The sequence below is a fragment of the Ambystoma mexicanum genome, chromosome 3p (assembly GCF_040938575.1).
Source record: "Ambystoma mexicanum isolate Mex_15411 chromosome 3p, UKY_AmexF1_1, whole genome shotgun sequence".
Taxonomy (NCBI): domain Eukaryota; kingdom Metazoa; phylum Chordata; class Amphibia; order Caudata; family Ambystomatidae; genus Ambystoma; species Ambystoma mexicanum.
The window spans coordinates 511,437,832-511,456,088 of NC_090925.1; the positions used below are offsets into that span (position 1 = coordinate 511,437,832).

General features: G+C 46.3%; 1 long non-coding RNA gene across 2 annotated transcripts in view; it reads left to right on the top strand.

Annotated features, from left to right (window-relative positions):
* LOC138580550 (uncharacterized) overlaps window positions 1–18,257 on the top strand; it is a 289,036-nt gene that overhangs the window by 240,085 nt on the left and 30,694 nt on the right. Inside the window, exon 3 of one of the 2 annotated variants that reach the window (XR_011304289.1) lies at window positions 10,594–10,694. This is a non-coding gene — a long non-coding RNA (uncharacterized lncRNA). Of the gene's footprint in view, window positions 1–10,593; window positions 11,090–18,257 lie in introns of those variants that run through there. The other variant, XR_011304288.1, reaches the window with a different exon arrangement.

The following is an 18,257-nucleotide window of genomic DNA, read 5'->3' on the forward strand; positions in this document are numbered from 1 at the left end:
TGTGCCTTCACTTGTATCACTTTACCAAGGCAAGGATTTATCCTCTAACCTGTCTTGTCCTGAACCTGGTTAAACAGGGCAAGATCCGCAAGGCCTTGCACACTTTACACTGGCTCCCTGCCCAATCATTGATGGATGTCAACATACTGTGCATTGTCTGGAGAGTCTCTTAGCATAGAGTGCTCTGATATGTGGGAAAAAGGCTAAACCGGTGGAGCCCCATAGAATACTGTTGAGGCACTAGTAATGCCTCAAATTAATTGCTTGTTGAGAGTGACTCTCCGGGGTTCCCATGCACCGCTCTCTCCAATTCCTGCATGCTCTATTCTACTCCCCTCGCCTATCCCCTCCTCATCTCTCGCCCCTTCCGCCACCCCTTCCACTCCTGGCACTCTCAACCAACTTACCAACATGCTAAGATAAATGAGTACACCTGAGTGCCGTGATCCCGGAGAGGCACCTGCAGCATAGATGCCTGGACAGTACGTCTGAGAGAATGGAGAGGGCGTGGCGGGGAGACCGAGTGCAATCTAGGGTCAGGTGGCGTAGTGCCAGCACAGTGGCTGACAAGCTCAGTCAGAAGTAAGAGAATGGATAAGGGCACCTAAAGGAACGTATAAAGACCACTGCCTCTTTGCCCTCCTTCCTCCCTGTGGCAATCTTACACCATTGTGCTCAATGTTCTTGACACACAGTCACGTGATCATCAGCATTATCCTTCCCATCGCGACTCTTTCTTCATTTATTTATTTATTTATTTATTTATTTTGTCATTGTTTTTTGGCCGTGCGGCCTTTAACAAAGACAAAACACATATAACAAGGTATACAATTGAAAGAAAAAGAAAAAAGGTGAACAAATAGGCTTAAAATGTGTTCATTGCCGTCTACCAAAATTAAACCACAATGGACAATACATACAATATCCTACAATCGATAATAACTTGTTAACAATTCATCAAAATTAAGAATTGATACAGTGACACAATCATTCAAATATAACCATGTTATAAAACCAGCCACTGCTAGCAGTCCTTCCTGCCAAGCAATTATTCCAAAAGCATTCGCTACCCACCGAATAATGCATGTTGGTAAATTTGGGAAAGTGGCCTGTTCGCTTCCCTGTAAGTGCCGGATTTACTGTTACCAAGTGCCACTGACTCCATCACACCGCAACATCTGCAGTTGGCTGATTCAGCTGGACATAACCTCATAATTCAGTTATGGTTGTGGTCGCCACCACTTCTTCTTGGAGGATGTTCCATGAACCTACTTCTAAATGTTCCCTTCCCCAGGCCCTAGCTCCTCAAATCCAGTTGCTTTTTCTAAGAGCAGCTGACCTTAGACTGAAACCTTCTGGCCCCTTGTAGGGTGCTTTTTTCTTTTAGATACTTGATTATCCTCATTAAATCACAAGTCCAGGTGAACCCCTCAAAAAGTGACCTGTGAACATTCAGGTTCACTGACTCTTTAATATTCACGGGTCACTTTTGAGGATATAAACCAGCCACCCCCACATCCCACTGCTCCCCATGGCTCCCCATCACAGCAGCCAAAAAGTGGGAACACGTTTTCTATTTCCAGTGCAAGAACTCTTGAAATAGGACAAGCGTGTGTACATGCCCCACTGCCCTGTGAGGGCCTTTCAGACCCCATTAGGGCGGTGGGTAAAGTTAAAGGGCCCTGTGGAGGATGGCAGCAGCCTGTCCCCCCTGATAGGGCCCTAGTAGATGACATCTAGGTGAACCCCTGAACTAGTTTGCTGAGCGCTAATAAAGCACTTCCCTTCCCCGTCCCTCCATTCCCACAGGGCCTTCACATGTAATATGCAGATTGATCGCTTTGCTGTTTTGGACAATCCACCTGGGAGCAGGTGGCCAAGAATAACCAAGAGGTCCTAGATAAAGTCCCAGCCCCGTTCACTGCCTGCCTAGGTGCTCGGATATCAGAAGTAGCGGTGGATGTCCACAAAGTATCTGTGGAAAACAACTGTGCTCCGCTGTGAGCGAAGGCCAGTGAGTCTGAAACTTCACCATGGGGGTCCGGCACATTGAACCTTAGCGGGCGGCCAACTGACTGTGCCTACCCTGCCAAAGTCCTGCCCTGGTATCCTGGTACCAGTATGTTTCTTAGTTGTGAACGTCAGGGCCCTGAAGGCCTGTGGCTCGGTGTATTCTATCACTGCTGTGAAGAACAATGATGGCAAGAGCTGGTATAAAACATTGGATTTACTCCGATGGAGGTTTCCGGAGACGTGCAGTTGTCAGAGAAGGCTTATCACACTGAAATGGTGGTGAATGAAGACTGCCACCCTAAATGAAAGGAGAAATATCTGAAAAATCCATTCACCAAAAGCCAAGAGAGCGACTGCAGTGAGAAAGCCCGCTGGCAGTCATGTCATGTGCAGGCACTGCAGTGGACACAGCATTGTGCCTGATACATCGTCGCCCCAATCAGTTTATATGCATTCATGTTGCTTAACCCTTGCATTCTTTAGGATACCCCAATTTCAGCAAAGAAACTGGCAAGTGACCTTCCTGTCTTCATGCAGCGGCGGTGGAGAGTGGGCCCAGTGGTGTTTCCAGTAGGCGGGGTCTTCATGGCCATTCTAATCTGTCTTTTCACTTGGCTGGGTAGGATCAGGGATTGACTGCACTGTGTGTTTCTTATCAGGCCTTTTCACGACATAAACGGATGAATTGCTGGCCTAGCAAATAAAAATAAAAAAATCCATTAGAGACGCAGGGTGAGTTCCTTAGTTTACATACTCAACCTTAGAGAAATGCACTTGCCCCATGGTGATGGGTGGCAAAATATGTACCAATGCATTCTGTAAAATGGTGAATGTACCCATAAGCACCCTTCATATTTGGTACAATGTTGCCATTCAAAGGCCTGCCATGCACAGTGAAACTTTTATTTGCCATTTACTGCAAACAAAGTTTCTTTGCAGTTAATGTAAAATAAAAGTTTCAAACATCCCTTGCCTAGAAGGTTGGCTACCATGCAAATGGTACAGCCCCTTAAAAAAAAACTCCTAGCCAATCTGAGTCGCCTAGTATATTTTGTGAGTTCTGCATTGAATCTGGTGGGATCTCTGCTAAGCTCACATATGCACAGTGAAGGTCCCCCACTCTAGCTTCCTTCCTTCGGTGATCGCATGGAATCCCACTGATCGTACCCCATCAGAACGCACACACTGAGGGGACCACATACATGAGGAGGCCAACAGTTCTGTGATCAAGGATGTGATGCACAGAAGCAGAGATTTGATGGGCACGTGTTTTCCTGAAAATCAACCGGACTTGGAATGCACCTACAAGTGTGGAGGAGGTTAAGGTCAATGGCCTTTACCAAAAGGACCTTCATTTCAACAGGTGCACGACCTCTAAAACAGATGGAGAAAACACCCTACCTTATCTGTACCCTTTAATGCTGTACATTAATTTCGCAAGGCAGTGAATTTTGGGGAAATTATTTTCTACAGTTACTTTTAAAAGTGTTTTATTTTTTACCATTTGCTAATAATTGAGCATCGGAATTTCTACATTATCTAAATTCAATTATCGAGGTTACATTGTGTTTGTAATGTTATTATACATGGCTTTCATTGAAGCAGGTTTTGGCTGCCGGTCATGAGCACAAACTTTTAAAAGGAGTGTTTTTCCATAATGGATGTGCCTTTAAAGAGAAATATGCACGACCTATAAGCAAAACTCGATGACACAAGGAGGCCGCGGGAGGAAGAGGGCTTAGTGCAGATACCCCTGGCTCTTACATTTCAAAGCAGTTGGAAGCGCCAAGGCCTGGTTTGGGTGACCTTATCTCCAGACATGAACGGTGCCTTCCAGAAGCTTCCATGGCACCCGCTGGAAGTCGTCCGTTGATAACTCCATAGAGGACGCATTGTGTGACGCGGGCGCCGCTGGAAACACATTGAAAGCATTTGTGGACACTCGCACTTTTTACTTTTTGGGTCCTTTTTTTCCCTGTGAAGCTTATCTTATCTCCGATAGCAAAGGATGACGTGTGCACTTAACAGCAGAACAGAATGTCGCAACGTGGCGCAGGAGAACGTTTTGATCACTTTGGGGACTGCTAGCGTGGGCCAGCTGATGCCTTCCAAGACAGAGATTGAAAGGTACCTTTGAAAGCCCTCTGAGAGCGATTGGCCATGATAAACCGTGTTCTCTCAGGACTGACCCTCGCCATGAGGTGAATAGGAAAGCATATGTTCAATGTAATATTTTTGGCCGCGGTCTGTGTTTACAGAAGCGGTTTCCAAGTTTTTCCAGTGTGCCACCCACTCAAGGCTCATGACAAATTCATAAAACACATGCCTGCATTCTCCCACTACCTCATGAGAATTCGTTCAGAGCGTGCGCAACGAAAGAGGCTCTCTGGCGAATTCGGGCAAAGTCAGCGATGATGAAAAGTTATGAGTATATCGGCAGGCGGTGCGTTGGCCAGTGTGCAATGGGTTAGCAACGACAAGGCATTTGCCAGTGTGGAAGTGAGACACGGCCACGGGCGCTTTGTGGGGCCCTCGTTGCTAGTCTCAGCTAAGATGACAAGGAAAGAATTCACAAAAGAAGGCTGCCTGTATTCTTCTCGACAAGGTGGTTCTTCCTGAGCGCACCCGGGAGGGGAGTACGGCGAGTACGGTGGTCTTGAAAAGACATTTCACGTTCTGGGTCCAGTCCCAGTCTTTCCATGATATTGACTCAAGAGAGACATTGCAGCATTAAGCTGACGCGAGGCTGCTTTTATGTAAATAATGGTTACAATAAGCTAATTTCAACAACATTCCCCCCTCTCTTAGTTTGAAGTTGGTCTATGTGGACTTAGCTGCAAAGTAGCCCCATGTGACACCTGCCACTACGCAGCAGGTCCTGGCTTTTCCACGTTTGATGCTGGGACTTCTGATTTCCCATTGTAAGTATGGGCCTACAAGTCCCACCATGCAAAGTGAAAAGCCTCGACTGAGTCAAGGTGGCCCTCATGACATGGAGCCACTTGGCAGCATTGTGGATGTTACCAACCTGGCCCGTCAAGCCACTTGTTGGATATGCTGACATGGTGTCTTAGTTCGACGGCATGAGTGGTAAGTGGTTCCAGACCGCCATATCGGATCACATCTGAGCAGGCTGTTGACCAGACATTAGTAGACCACCTATATTTGATAAACTCCACTGTAGGTTTTTGTAATGGGACAGCCCATGAACCACCCCTACGGGCAGATATGAGGTGCTGATATAAACTGCGGGATCAACCGATGGCTTGAGGCTCAAGTGTATTCAAACAAAAGTGCTTTTATTCAGTTCCAACACAGTGGCGGTGGAGCGACGATATAACAAAATAGGGGTGCCCTTTCAAAATAATCATGCAAAGTCCGAGGTAAACAATCATGTGATTGGATATATAATAACCAACTCCTAATCGATCACAGAACCCTGCCCTATACTGCGCGTGCCCTCATATACCGCAGACAGGTTTACGGTGAAGGAATCGTCTAAGGTCATGGACAGTTCTTCTGGAGTCCCCAAGGACTGGGACCCTTTTGTTACGTCTGCAGGGGAAGGTTGGCCCCCTGTGCGTCTGTCACCTGATCTCCAGAATAGAGTCGATTTCTTGTTCAGTCTGTTCCTTCCTCCCCTTCAACCTCCTCTGGCCTCAGATGATCTCTGTCTCCTTTCCATGCTTCTCCTAGATCAGCTCTTTTCCTCCTTCCTCCTCAGTCACTTTTATAACTCCAACCTTTCCCTGTCATTCGATTGCCACCTCTTTCGAGAGCTCAGCCTTCTCTATTTGCTCTTTCCTCCTCTTTTCTGCAACCTTCACACTATCAACCTCTCACCAAACCCCCTTCGGCCTGCCTGCGTTGCTGTTTCCAGTTTCATACCAGAAGATTAGAGAATTAGAGTAACGAGGTCCTGACTGGGCACACCGTGGCCCAGTTGACAATGCATGCATCTGATTGGCTGAGGGCCACTGACTACTCTTGCCTGCCTTCCAAGTGTAACTAATGATATTTGTGGCCAGCTCATGGCTCTGTAGATTGAGACTTTTCCTGGGGTACCTGCCAGCTTGGAGTCAAATGGCTCAGTCATGATGGCTGCCTGATTCTGCCCTGGGTTTCCTGAATCGTTTTGTGTGCTTCCTCCTCTCTCCATCCGGCTGTCTGCTCGCACCACACACATCCGCTGTCTCCCTTGCTTCCCCTGCTCAAGCAGATTCCTTGTAACACTGAGATTGTGATCTGACCCACAGGCTGCGCTGTTCTCTGGAACCCTCTCTTTAACTTCCAGTACTTGTTTCAGGGTTTGCCATCATGGACGCCAATGCTGCTTGAAAGTGTAAACAGCTCAAACAAGTTTGCCTAGTGCACTCCTTTTAGTTTAAACAACAGAACGGCCATTTTTGTTCAGTTGCCGTTCGTATGAATTTCAACATAGGATACATGCACAAAGACGTCCCTTCTTGAGGTAAGCTAAGTTAGAACTTTATACTCACCACATAGAATTATCCTATAGGATTTCGGTAACTGATAAAAATAGCCCCTGATAAACCTCTTTCCGCTTTACAGGGCCCACGTTTTCATTGATCGTGCTGCTAAGATCCACCAGAGGAGCGAAGAGCTTTAACAAAGCGGGAGATTACCCAAAATCCTGACTACGACCTACTGATCAGGTAATCACCTATACCCTTTCTCTAATGGACATGTTTGAGAATGCAAACATGGTTGCAGTTATTTTACATCTTTACTTCTCATAACGATAGGGACTTACAACCCCCTTTTTTTAATATTTTTCTAAATATTTTTTTAGGATTGACAAAGATATACTCATCAAGATGGAATTTGTATCTCCAATTGAGACCACACTAAGATATGAACAGGTGATTATACATTAAGAAAAATCCAGTCATGACAGACAGGGATTATGATGTATCATTATGATTAAAATAACAACATACTTTCTACTGTCGATACAGATAAATTGAAGAGAAAACACGTCTAGTAGACATCTTCTGAAGAAGGGGTTCTATTCGCCCCGAAACGCGTAAAGCATACTGTACCTTGAAAACTTTGACTCTGCCTACTAAGACGCATTGGATTAGGAGTTCAAATCAAGTACAAATTGTCTACTATAAGTCATTTGAACTGTATATGTTAATGTTTGGTTGTCTGGACTATGAAAAATAGTTACTATGAATACCATGTACTGTAAAAATCAGTTTACTTTAGGTTTTATAGGTTGATTATAAACTGGTACAAATTGTACGTTGAATATTTGTCTAAACTAACCCCATTTGGGGCACACAATTCATGGATGACGAAATCATCCCTTTATAAAGTTTTATTTTTGAGATTACACAAGAGAATTTGGTTGTGTTTTCAACTACAAGGGTGTGCAAGGGACGGGAGTGTTCCACAAAGGTTGTGGACACCTGCTGTTTTCACATTGAAAGTGTAAACACCCAGGTTTCCTGCTTTGTTAGTGTTTGGGATGCAGGTTAACAGAGTTAGAGGATCTGAATTTATGAGTGCCCTACTATTAGAGAAAAATAAAATGCTGGCCTGAAGCAACTGGACGAGTTTAGGTGAGGACACTGGGGAATCCTGCATGCACTGCCACTGGGGTCAGAAGTGTGTGGCTTTGCCCAGCCCCTGGGGTTCCTTTCACCCTTGTACCCTGCCCACCCTGTAGTGTTGGTCAGAGCTTTCATGAGGGGAGTGCAGTGCTTGCCCGTTCCTTCAGTTGCTGATCTCTTAGCTTTGCTCCACTGCTTAAGGTCTTAGTCACCATGACCTACTGATAACAAGCATGCATTAGTTGATTATTTGGGACCTTATACCTCAGAGATAGGGGCAGGATGGTGAGGGTGTTGCTGATGCTGTCACCTTTGAGACATTAAACATGATTGAAAACAAATTGTTGTGGAGAAAAGTGTTGGTGTTTTAGAGCATCTCTGATTTACTCCTGCTACCTTAAATCTGATTCACAAAGCCTAAAACCGGAGCATATCTGGAGGTACCTGGAGCATCTCGGAAATACCCTCGATCAAATCTTTGTTATATTATATGGCATTTGTACAGTGCCTAATACCATAGGTATGGCCTCAAAGTGCTGTCGGTTGAAGGCCCTTTGAGGACTGATGTCTGAGGTATGAGAATTGAAAGGAGGATTTTAAGAACGGGTCTGTGTATCTTAGCTAGAACGAGGGTAGGGAGGGGTGGCTATGACCCTGATAGAGACCTATGGATATCTGGTTAGTGGATGGGTGCTGTGATAGACTGTCAGGGGAGTAGGCGAGTCACAGAGACCAATTTATTTGTAGGACTCAACTGCATTTGAATGGCAGAGGTGATGTGGGATAGGAAGTCGAGTAGTGAGTTGTTGCAGATGTATGTTGGTGGGTGTCTGTGCTCTGCGAGGGATACGGCTATGTTCTATTGAGATGGAGTGCTATACGTACCAGCGAATCATGGCTGATATCTAGTTGCGATAAGGATATGCAGATCATTTCTCACAGATCGACTGGAATCCTTTCCATGCAGGCTAGGTATTGTCTTGTAGTCCTCTCCCATGACTGAATGGTGCCCCCACCTACCTGTCTGGGGGTGATAGTTCACTCAGGAGGTGGACTAGGTCAGTCAAGATGGAGAAAGGAAGAGTCAGATCTTGAGTGCCTTCTGGAAAGCGAGGTGATCCTCTATGCTGAGAATGCTGAATGGAATTGAGCTCCAGATGGTGGGAGCTTGGACAGAGAAAAGGGATCCCCCATTCTGGTTGATTTTGCAACTAGGATGTCAAGGAGGAGAGCTGTGCCTGTTCTCAGGTTTCTGGTGGGCCTGTAGGGTGTGAGCTTGTGTTGTAGATATTCTGGTCCTGTGTTGTGCAAAGCTCGGTGGGTGATGCACATTGCCTTGAATGTGGATTGTCACCCGATTCGCGGCCAGTGAAGGGCTCTGAGGGCAGGTGTGATGTGGTCTCTGGAGCTTAGGCCAAGAAGGAGCTTTGCTGCAGTGTTTTGAAAATTTTGAAGTTTTCACATATTTTATGCGGGGGCGCCCAGGTATAGGTTATTAGCATAGTCTGGGCGTGAGAGTACGATAGCCGTGATCGCGCCAACTCTTTGTGGAAAGGTCAAGTAGGGGAGGATGCTTCGGAGAAGGTGTATGTGTAGATAACAGGATTTTGAAACTGAGTTGATGTGATGTTATAGTGTCAGGTCTGAGTCCATAGTGCATCCGAGGTTGTTTACAGTGTTGGGTGTGGGCAGGCGTGGGCCTAGAGAAAGTGGCCAATGGGTGGGTTGAGGGAAGCGGGCAGTCTTCCTGCAGTTCATTCCATCCCCGAAACCTATCGGACTTGCAGCTTGATCCGTTTAGGTGAAACATATATGCATTCTATAAGGGTTAGTCCTACTATTGGTTAGCCATATATGGTGGCTCCTCCTGTCTTGCTCTTCCAGGTCACGTGTGCAGAGATCTCCTGCTTGCATTTATGAGTATTACAGCCTGCATGTCTTGCAGGTGGCTTATTGTCTTGGAAACTGCAACTTTACATTTCCACTCGTCCTTGGCTGGCGGTGTGCTGTGTCTGTGCTGGAGGCTATTGGCTGCCTGCCTCTGGCTGCAGCGATCTGTCAGTCCTTTCATGTACTCAAAGTCTATCTCCCCTATCTCCCCTTCCTCATTCACTCTAGCACGCCTACAGTTTTCCATATTTGGCCTTATGGATTCCCATGTTAGTGGCAATCAGTCATGTGCAAGCTAGGTATACGTATACTTGGTGTCTTGCGGTTTCAGTTTTGGTGAAGGATATAGAGATATGTAAGTGTATCTGACATCTACCTGTGTGAGTCATAAGCATGTGTTTTGTGTCTATATGCAATAAACAAATGTATTTTCTTGGAACTTCGTGAGTGGATGCCTATGTACTTCATGTATATGGGCACCTACGTCATGATGACATCATTGACTTCTCGATTTGCTGTCAGTCGACTTGTTCGATTGATGACATCTCCATTTCTCCATATCATCAATTGGGTATAGCTTGAAATGCGGTCTGAGAGAGTAACATTTCTCACATCTGTGATACATTGATGATGGCAAAGACGGGACTAAGAGTGAGGTGCATCTGTCGTTTCTCTGCCTTCGGGCTGAGAGTAATGTGGGGGTCATGAGGGCCATGACCCCCCCTTGGACCTCTGTCTTCAGTATGATACTTGTTTGTTTGTCTATGAGTCCGTCAGAGAGCTGCTTAAGGAATGTGGGGAGTTGTGTTGGTGCATCTGTGTTTGGTTGGTTTGGTGTTTAGGGAAATTTAGTGCAGACACGTGCCTTCGGATGGTGTATGTCGCATTGTATAATCTGTGTTTTTTTGATGGATTGATTATGTGCCGTGATGTATTGTCAGTTAGGGTGGGAGGTATAATGATTTCTGAAGTGGTTATTGTTGCCATATCTTTCTCCAATTAATGTCAAAATTGATTTAATCGACACCATGTAAGACTCTGAAAGATCTCTTTAAGCAGCAAAGGCACACAGAAAAATTGAATCTTTTTGCTTCTGTTTGTTTTTGATCAGTGACTCATCAGAGAGCCAAAGACCAAAGGAGGGATGGACCAGAGGAGCAGCTTGCAAGGCAGCCAAAGACCAGAGAAGAGTTACTCATCAAAGTCACACAGGTGCAGAGGGGCGACGGACCAGAGAAGCCAAGGACCAGAAGGGCAACTGACCAGAGAGATTTGGTTTACATTAGTTTTACTTCAGTCCATGTATTGCACTGGAGTACAGCTAGGAGGGAAATGACATCTGAAGAGGGACACACATCTTAACACTGTTATTTAGTTATTTAACAACCCATTGACTGCCCATGGCCATGTTAATCCCTATGGCCATTTCCACCCACTATCTGCCCCTTGCCACCCATAACCCAACCTCCTGAGGTTTCTTTGAGATAACTCTTGCAAGCAGTCACATCAAATGTTTGCCTGCCAGTGTTATTTCTAAGTAGTCTGCTGAGAGTTAATGGCTTAATTGCAACTGCAAATCTGCTACTGGTGAAATAAAGATATCATAACCAAGTGTAGCTACAACCACTTGATTTAAATGTGTTCCTTGCACTGCGGTCCTGCTTAAACAAGCATTGACAATGTCAACAGTTTACAGATGTTGTCATTTTATGGGCGGGTAGTACCATTATGGTGATACCTGGCAAAAGCCTAGCGATTGCCTGCACAAAAGCCTCAGCTGTTGTCTTTGCCAGTGCTTGTATTCAGTTGAAGTGAATGCAGCCAGGTGATTGCTAGCAACTACAAAACGATTCAGTTTACGGTAGGGCATACTCATTTGGCTCAAAGATTTCTCTTAATGAATATATTGTTTTGCTATTTGTCAGAGACAAACCTAGTGCTGTTCATTTTTCCATTATTCCAGGCAAGGTCTAGTCTAGTCACAAAGCAAAAAGAGCCACTGTAGATTGCAATTTAAAGGTCAAGCTCATCCGGCCCTGTCTTGCTCCACCCTGGCCTGACCTGACCTCGTCCCGATCCCTCCTGCCATGCCACTCCTTCATTAGGTTGGGCTATTAGGTGGCCACCTGTAAGCCAACACGATTGCATTAGAGTACAGTTAGGGGGGAGATGACATGTGAGGAGGAACACACAGGTTGTGGGTGTTGTTTGGTGATTTACCAACCCATTGTCTGTCCATTGCCGTTCTAATCCTTATGGCCATTCCCACCCTCTGCTTGCCCCACCCTGCACAAATCACATCCTCCTGGAATCTTTTTGAGCTCAGCCTTTCAAACACTGACATCAAGCTTTATCCCATTAGCCTAATTTGTAAGCAGTGGACTGAGAGTTAATGGCTTAATTGCAGTTGTTAATGGCTACTAGGGAAATAGAAATGTCTTAAAACAGTGTGCCTTCAGCCACTACATTTATATCTCTTCCTTTCACTGAAGTCCTGTTAAAAACAAGCACAGACAAAGGAAACAGTTCTGGCATTAGGTAGTAGATAGGCATTTGCCAGGTACTAGCATGATACGGCTCACACACCACGCTGGAGTCAGGAGGTAAGTTGATGGTAAGCTTATTCCACCCTAGTAGTTACATGGGACATGTACTGGAGCATCCATCCCAGCCAGCATAACAACTCTAACTGTGACGGTCAGAACCCACAGAACACAGACCCTACCAACACTCCAACATTCCATGTGACCCCACGCCATTCCACACACACACACACCAATGCCAACTACAACAGAATACCATTATATCAGTGCGTAGCAAATGCCAATCCCATACCTGCACACAAGCCCAAACCGTTGGCTTTGCCGCTCCTTACACTTCTTGCTCCCTTTTGCCACTTCTTCAGTCTCACAGAAAGTACAGTCAGCTAAACGCAAGTAGTGCAGTTGCCATTTTCTTCTTGATGCTTTTTCTACTTGAATGTTAAACCATATCAAGGAAGCTGCACAGCTTGATTCACCCCTCCACCTTCTAGATTATACTCCGGGCACTACAGAATACCTTGTTCACCCACCGCTTGGCATCGCCTTCTCAGTAGGCAATCTTCAATGGCAATCTGTGCCCTTTCTCCTTTTACCCTGCCCGAAGTCCCTATATGTAATGTAATGTAACTGGGTTCGTATGAAGATCTGCTTCTGGGTCGCCTAATGTTGCTGGGTCCTGTAAGAAAAAGGGATGGAAAGCGTTAGTGGGGTAATGATAGGAGAGGTGAATGTTCGGTATTGCAGATGTGGGTGTGGGTGGGCTAAGTATGGGGGTGCTTTGGAGTGAACGGGGTAGGATTGGTGGACTGCATATATGAAGGGTGTGCAAACAGGTGTGTTCCTGCAGGCTTTGTGTCTGCTGCTGGTCAGTGGTTTTCAGTACTGAGGTGAACATTGAGAGTTTGTGTTAATCGTAGGGGTTGGGTGTGAAGTGGTCACAATGTTGTGCTGTACCTCCAAGCGCTTCATGGAATCAGTAAGGGTGGTGATGCTGGCCCTTGTCCTCTGCTGACTTCTCCAGCATGGGTGTAGTAGGCAAGTACAAAAAAAAGTGGGGGGACTCATTAACATAGCAACTGAATGTGGCGTCACCAGAAATTAGCATATAAAGGTGCCTTCTGAAAATAGCGGGGGGGGGGACTCCGGAAAAAAGTGAGGGGACTCCTTTCACCCGCATGCACCCTCGACTTGAGCCCTGGTAGTAGTCGGTTTCCGAAGGTGATTACGGCTGTGCTGAGCGGAGGGGTATGTCCTGACCCTATGATTTTATGCTGGCCTTGGTTGGTTGCTTTTTCACATCCTTACCATAGCTGGTCAATCCAAGCTCCACCTGCCTTCTCAGGTTTCTACTGTCCTCTCCTCTGCATTCTTTATTTCCAATCCTTTTTTCCCCCCTACTGTTTCTCCCCCCCTCCTCAGGGAATGGAGCCAGGCTTTTCTCTGATAACCTATTGGTACACACTCCTTGATGCCTGTTCCTTTCTTGTTGCTTTGTATCTCCCCATGCTTGGGTTTTGTATTGAGTCATATACAGTGCTTTAAGTGGGCCGGGGCCTGCCGGGGCCGGGCCCCGGCAGTCTCCAGAAAGTGGGGCTGAGCCGGGGCCCAGCCGGGGCCCCCGTCCCACACAACATTGCGGGATGCATTATCCCGCCGCGGCCGCAGCCGCGACGGGAGATGCGCCCGTCATTATGTTGGCCAAGCTGACAGAAGTGCCAGCCAGCCACAGCGACGCTGAGGCTGGCGGCACTTCTGTCAGTTAGTGTAACTCCCTCTGGTGACCCCTCATCAGGGTCATCAGAGGAAGTTACTGTCTGTCCCTTTGTTTTCCCTCCCCAGGTCACTGACCCCCGCGGGCTCCGTGATCTAATATGCAGATTAAATCATGGAGCCCGCGGGTTCGCAGAGGGTGAAAGACACCTCGGGCTCAGTGATAGCAGATAGATCACAGAGCCCGAGGTGCCTTTCTCCGTCGGCAAAGCTTTATAAAAGATGCCTTGAACTGTGTACGTTTCAAGCCATCTTTTATAAAGGTAGAAATATTTCTATGTTTATAAAAGACGGCTTGAAACGTGCACAATTCAAGGCATCTTTTATAAAGCTTTGTCGACGGACAAAGCCACCTTGCGGTTTGTTTTGTCCGTCATCAACGCTTTATAAAAGATGCCTTGAATTGTTTACGTGTCAAGCCATCTTTTAGAAACATAGAAACATGTTACAAATATCTATGTTTATAAAAGGTGGCTTGAAACGTACACAAACCATAGTAAGGTAAGCACACAAGTGTGCGTAACTTACTATGGTTTGTGCACTTTTCAAGCCACCTTTTATAAACATAGAAATATGTAACATTGCTATGTTTATAAAATATGGCTTGAAAAGTACACACACCATAGTAGTACGCATACAAACATATAAATGCTCACATACATTTATATATTTGTTTGCGCACCTTACTATGATTTGTGCACTTTTAGGCCACGCCCACAATGAAAGCCACGCCCCCAAACGAGGGCCCCCCCTCAATTTCTTACCCCACTTAAAGCACTGGTCATATAGCAAGAAGCAGTGCGTGCTAATTGGTACCTTCCCATGTTTGCCAATGGCTTCCTTACATTGTGCTGTTGAACTGATCCTGTTTTGTTCTAATCTCTACGTCAGCCCCGCCATTGATTGGATTTCATTTAACAGTATAGCCTATGGCCTGAGGGCAGCAGCGCTGTGCGCGCGTTGCATTGGGTGTGGCTGATTTGTTAGCCCGCCCCCTTTAGTTTAATGTGTGAATGCCCCAGGAATACTTTGGCTTGTTTCGTTGCAATCATTTCCATTTATCCTGCTTCATTCAGTCTGGAGGGCTGCATGCACCAAGGTCTAGAGGTTCCAAAGGAGGAAGAGCTCACACCCACTCTGATATGGTACTACATTTCTCCCAAAATGCAGGTCCCAAACTCTCACAGGTCTAAGTATTCCCATAGCGAGGCACTTACCTGGAGCATGTGGGTGCCCCGGGAGCCCTGCCTGCCTATCCTGCGCTGTCATGGGTCTGGCACTGTGGCCCCGGCCGCAGGCCGAGGCTTCCTATGGTATCATGAGCCATGCCAGATGCTGCACAAGCTGAAGGGTGAAAAGAAAGGTGTAATCCAACAGATCGGTCAGTGACCTCATTCAAGAGGCTGCCAGGCTCCTCTGGGCACAGTGTAGGAAGACAGAGAAAAAAACTCTAGTTCGCTGAGTAATATTTGTGTATGCCTTGATTCAGAAGACTTCCCACCCTTGTTGGAGTTCTGCATGGGGGGGGGGCTATACTGACTAATTTTCCCTTAATTTTCCGTGTGTGGAAGTTAGTGGTTTGGCCCCCTGACATCATAGGTATTCTTCATAGATCTAGAAAGTGGACTAGGTTTTGACCTGTTGATTATAGTGTCAACTGGCGTAGCTACATATTACAGGAGCTCGGACTCCATGCGACGTCAAATATAATTGGAACAATACTCTCATTAACGTGCCACAGGCTTGCATAAAATACACCGCTTAGGAACACAAGAGCTCTGACGCATTCGGGCCACTCTATCTGCACCTCTCCATGAAAATGGAGAGGCCAGGCCCCTTGATCATTAGAGAGGACAAGCGAACATTTCAAGACACTGAATAGATAATCTTTACCCAAAAGGTTCTCCCCTCTCAGAACCATTTCCCTCTTCCTCCCGCACTAACCAGGTCGTGTCTTCATTCCTCTCCACCCTACACTACTCACACAATCAACCCTCGCACAGAGCAGCAAGCACAGGGCTACACCACCGCTCGCGTCTTCAGCCCTGTGGCCGCCCCATACCTGTGGCTAATCCTACCCTCACAGTGCAGGCTGCAGACCATTGATCTTGGGCTCTCCCCTCTGGACGCCACTTTCCACCTGGAATCCCACTGGCACGCGGCACGTGGGTGCTAAATGGGTAAAGATAGACACCCCCCACAAGACTATTCTCTTTACCTACCTTTGATCTGTGTTCCCATACACCTGCATTGCAGGCACCACGTGGATACAGGTAGAGGCTTCTGTTTTTGTTTTGTGTGCATTCATGTATAAAGCAAGAAGACTTATAGGGTGGCTAGCCGGACAACGCTTATACAACAAACTCAATCATTTCTCAATTTCTTTGTTATCCTCGGAATAGGAATCATGGAAGCAGGCTGGTGGAGCTGTGTGCCGTAATCACACACAGATGCCATGTGTTGTGGAACACCCAGTCCCAGAGGATGTATTTGTAGTTTTGGTGCATGTGAAGGATAGCTAGTGGGCACTCAATGAGGTCGTGGCCCATATCAAGCCGTTGCCCCACATATCCGAGGCTTGTTTATGGAACAGTGTGTTCCTTCTAAGGAGGTCCGATGTGCTTGGGTTGTTGCTTTGAACTAGAATTTAGAGCCAAGATACTGTTGTTCTGTTATTGGATGACAGTTTTTCTTTACTGGTTATGTTGTCTTGGTTAGTACTGGGAATGGGCACTCCTGAGTGTTATAATGCAACACGCCCGTTTTAACTTGAAATGTGTGGAAGGAAAATTATAGTTCTTAGCTTGACAATGGCCAACAAAGCATCTGTCTTGCAATGCTAGTCCACCATGCTGAGAAAGTACACAGGCAACTAGCTTGGCTGAGGGAGATTCGTTGCAGGCTCGCTGTAGCGCCTTGAAGAGGCTCCCTCCTGCTTCCATGGGCCCTGTCATTTTGGGATCTCTGGATATTTATACGCCCCTCTCCATAGACATGCAGAGATTGCGTGCATCTCACTGCTTTTTCCCAGGGAACTCAATTAATAATAATAATTTCGCATTTATATAGCGCTACTAATCCGCTGCTTATTATTACCCACGGTGCGTGGTGCTCATTTATCGACCTCAGAAGGATGAAAGGCTGAGATTGGCCCCGCCAGGATTCGAACCTATGTTAGCAAACTCTGCACAGATGTCAAAGCAAGCGCTCTACTCACTGTGCCACTTGACCGAAAGTATCGATTAGACTTTGGCATTTTGGCTTTTCACAACTTCTTATGGGCATGACGATGGCACAGGGCCAGGATGCACTGTAAACGGTGCACCCGTTCTCTCAGGATTGCACGTGCCGTGTCGCCCTCACTGACCAGCATATCCCTGCCACTTGTCGCATGGCGTTGTCGCTGCCGGGAGGGTAGGGAGGGTATCAGGTAATATTATCCCCATATATATGGTCGCCGTAAATAATATCGCCGGGAAAAGTTTGTGGCGATATTATATGGGTGACCATATATATGGGGACAGGGGCAATAAATAAATAAATAAATAAATTGAGGGTTGCGGGGGTGTCCCCCGCATGTTCCATGCAATAATGTTGCCATGAAAAACGGCCATTTTTCGGCGATATTTTTGCATGGCGAGATTTTTGTGGCGACATTATTACATGGAACCGCCGGGAGGTGTTCAAGAAGTACACTACCCGGTGGCGTGACAGCATGGTGTGGCGCAACATAATGACAGCCTCCGTAGAACATCTATGAAGAGCCTTAAACTGCACAAGGCGGGTATGGAGCAAGACCGGTGGCGGTCCAAGGGTTGCACCCTCTCTTACCGTTTGCATGTGAACAACACCATTAAATGACTTTGCACCTGATTCATATATGTCTGTTATGGATGACTGAGGCTGGGTTCAATGACAAGAGATAGACACCTGATTAGAATTAATTGATGGAGAAATATGAAGCATTTACTCTGCACAGCCAACTTCGATCTTTTATTGGAATGGGGAAACATAATGTAGAACTTCTTTGGCACACTGTTAATACGTGTAATTAGAGGGGCATTAATGTAATTAAAGGGCTCTGTTTATGTGAATGGTGACCCATAGATATATATGGTCAGCGAACAAGACCTCACGAATATTACACACATTCCTAAGAACTCTTTAATTGTCAACTGATCTTGAGTAGATGCACCTTCTGCCTTGCAGCATCAGTGACGGATTTACCACCTTGGCTAGAGGTTTATTGCTCTCAACAGGTGACCAAAGAGAACCTCACCCCGCCCCCCTCCAGAAGTGAAGGGCAATAAGAACACTCCAAACACACAAGGAAATCATAATAAAACCAGCTGACAAAAGTGGTGCATTTGTGGAAATGGTCATGGATACACATAAATACTAAATAGAAGCATAGAGACAACTTCTTGATGCAAACCAGTACCAGGAACTGAGTAGTGACCCC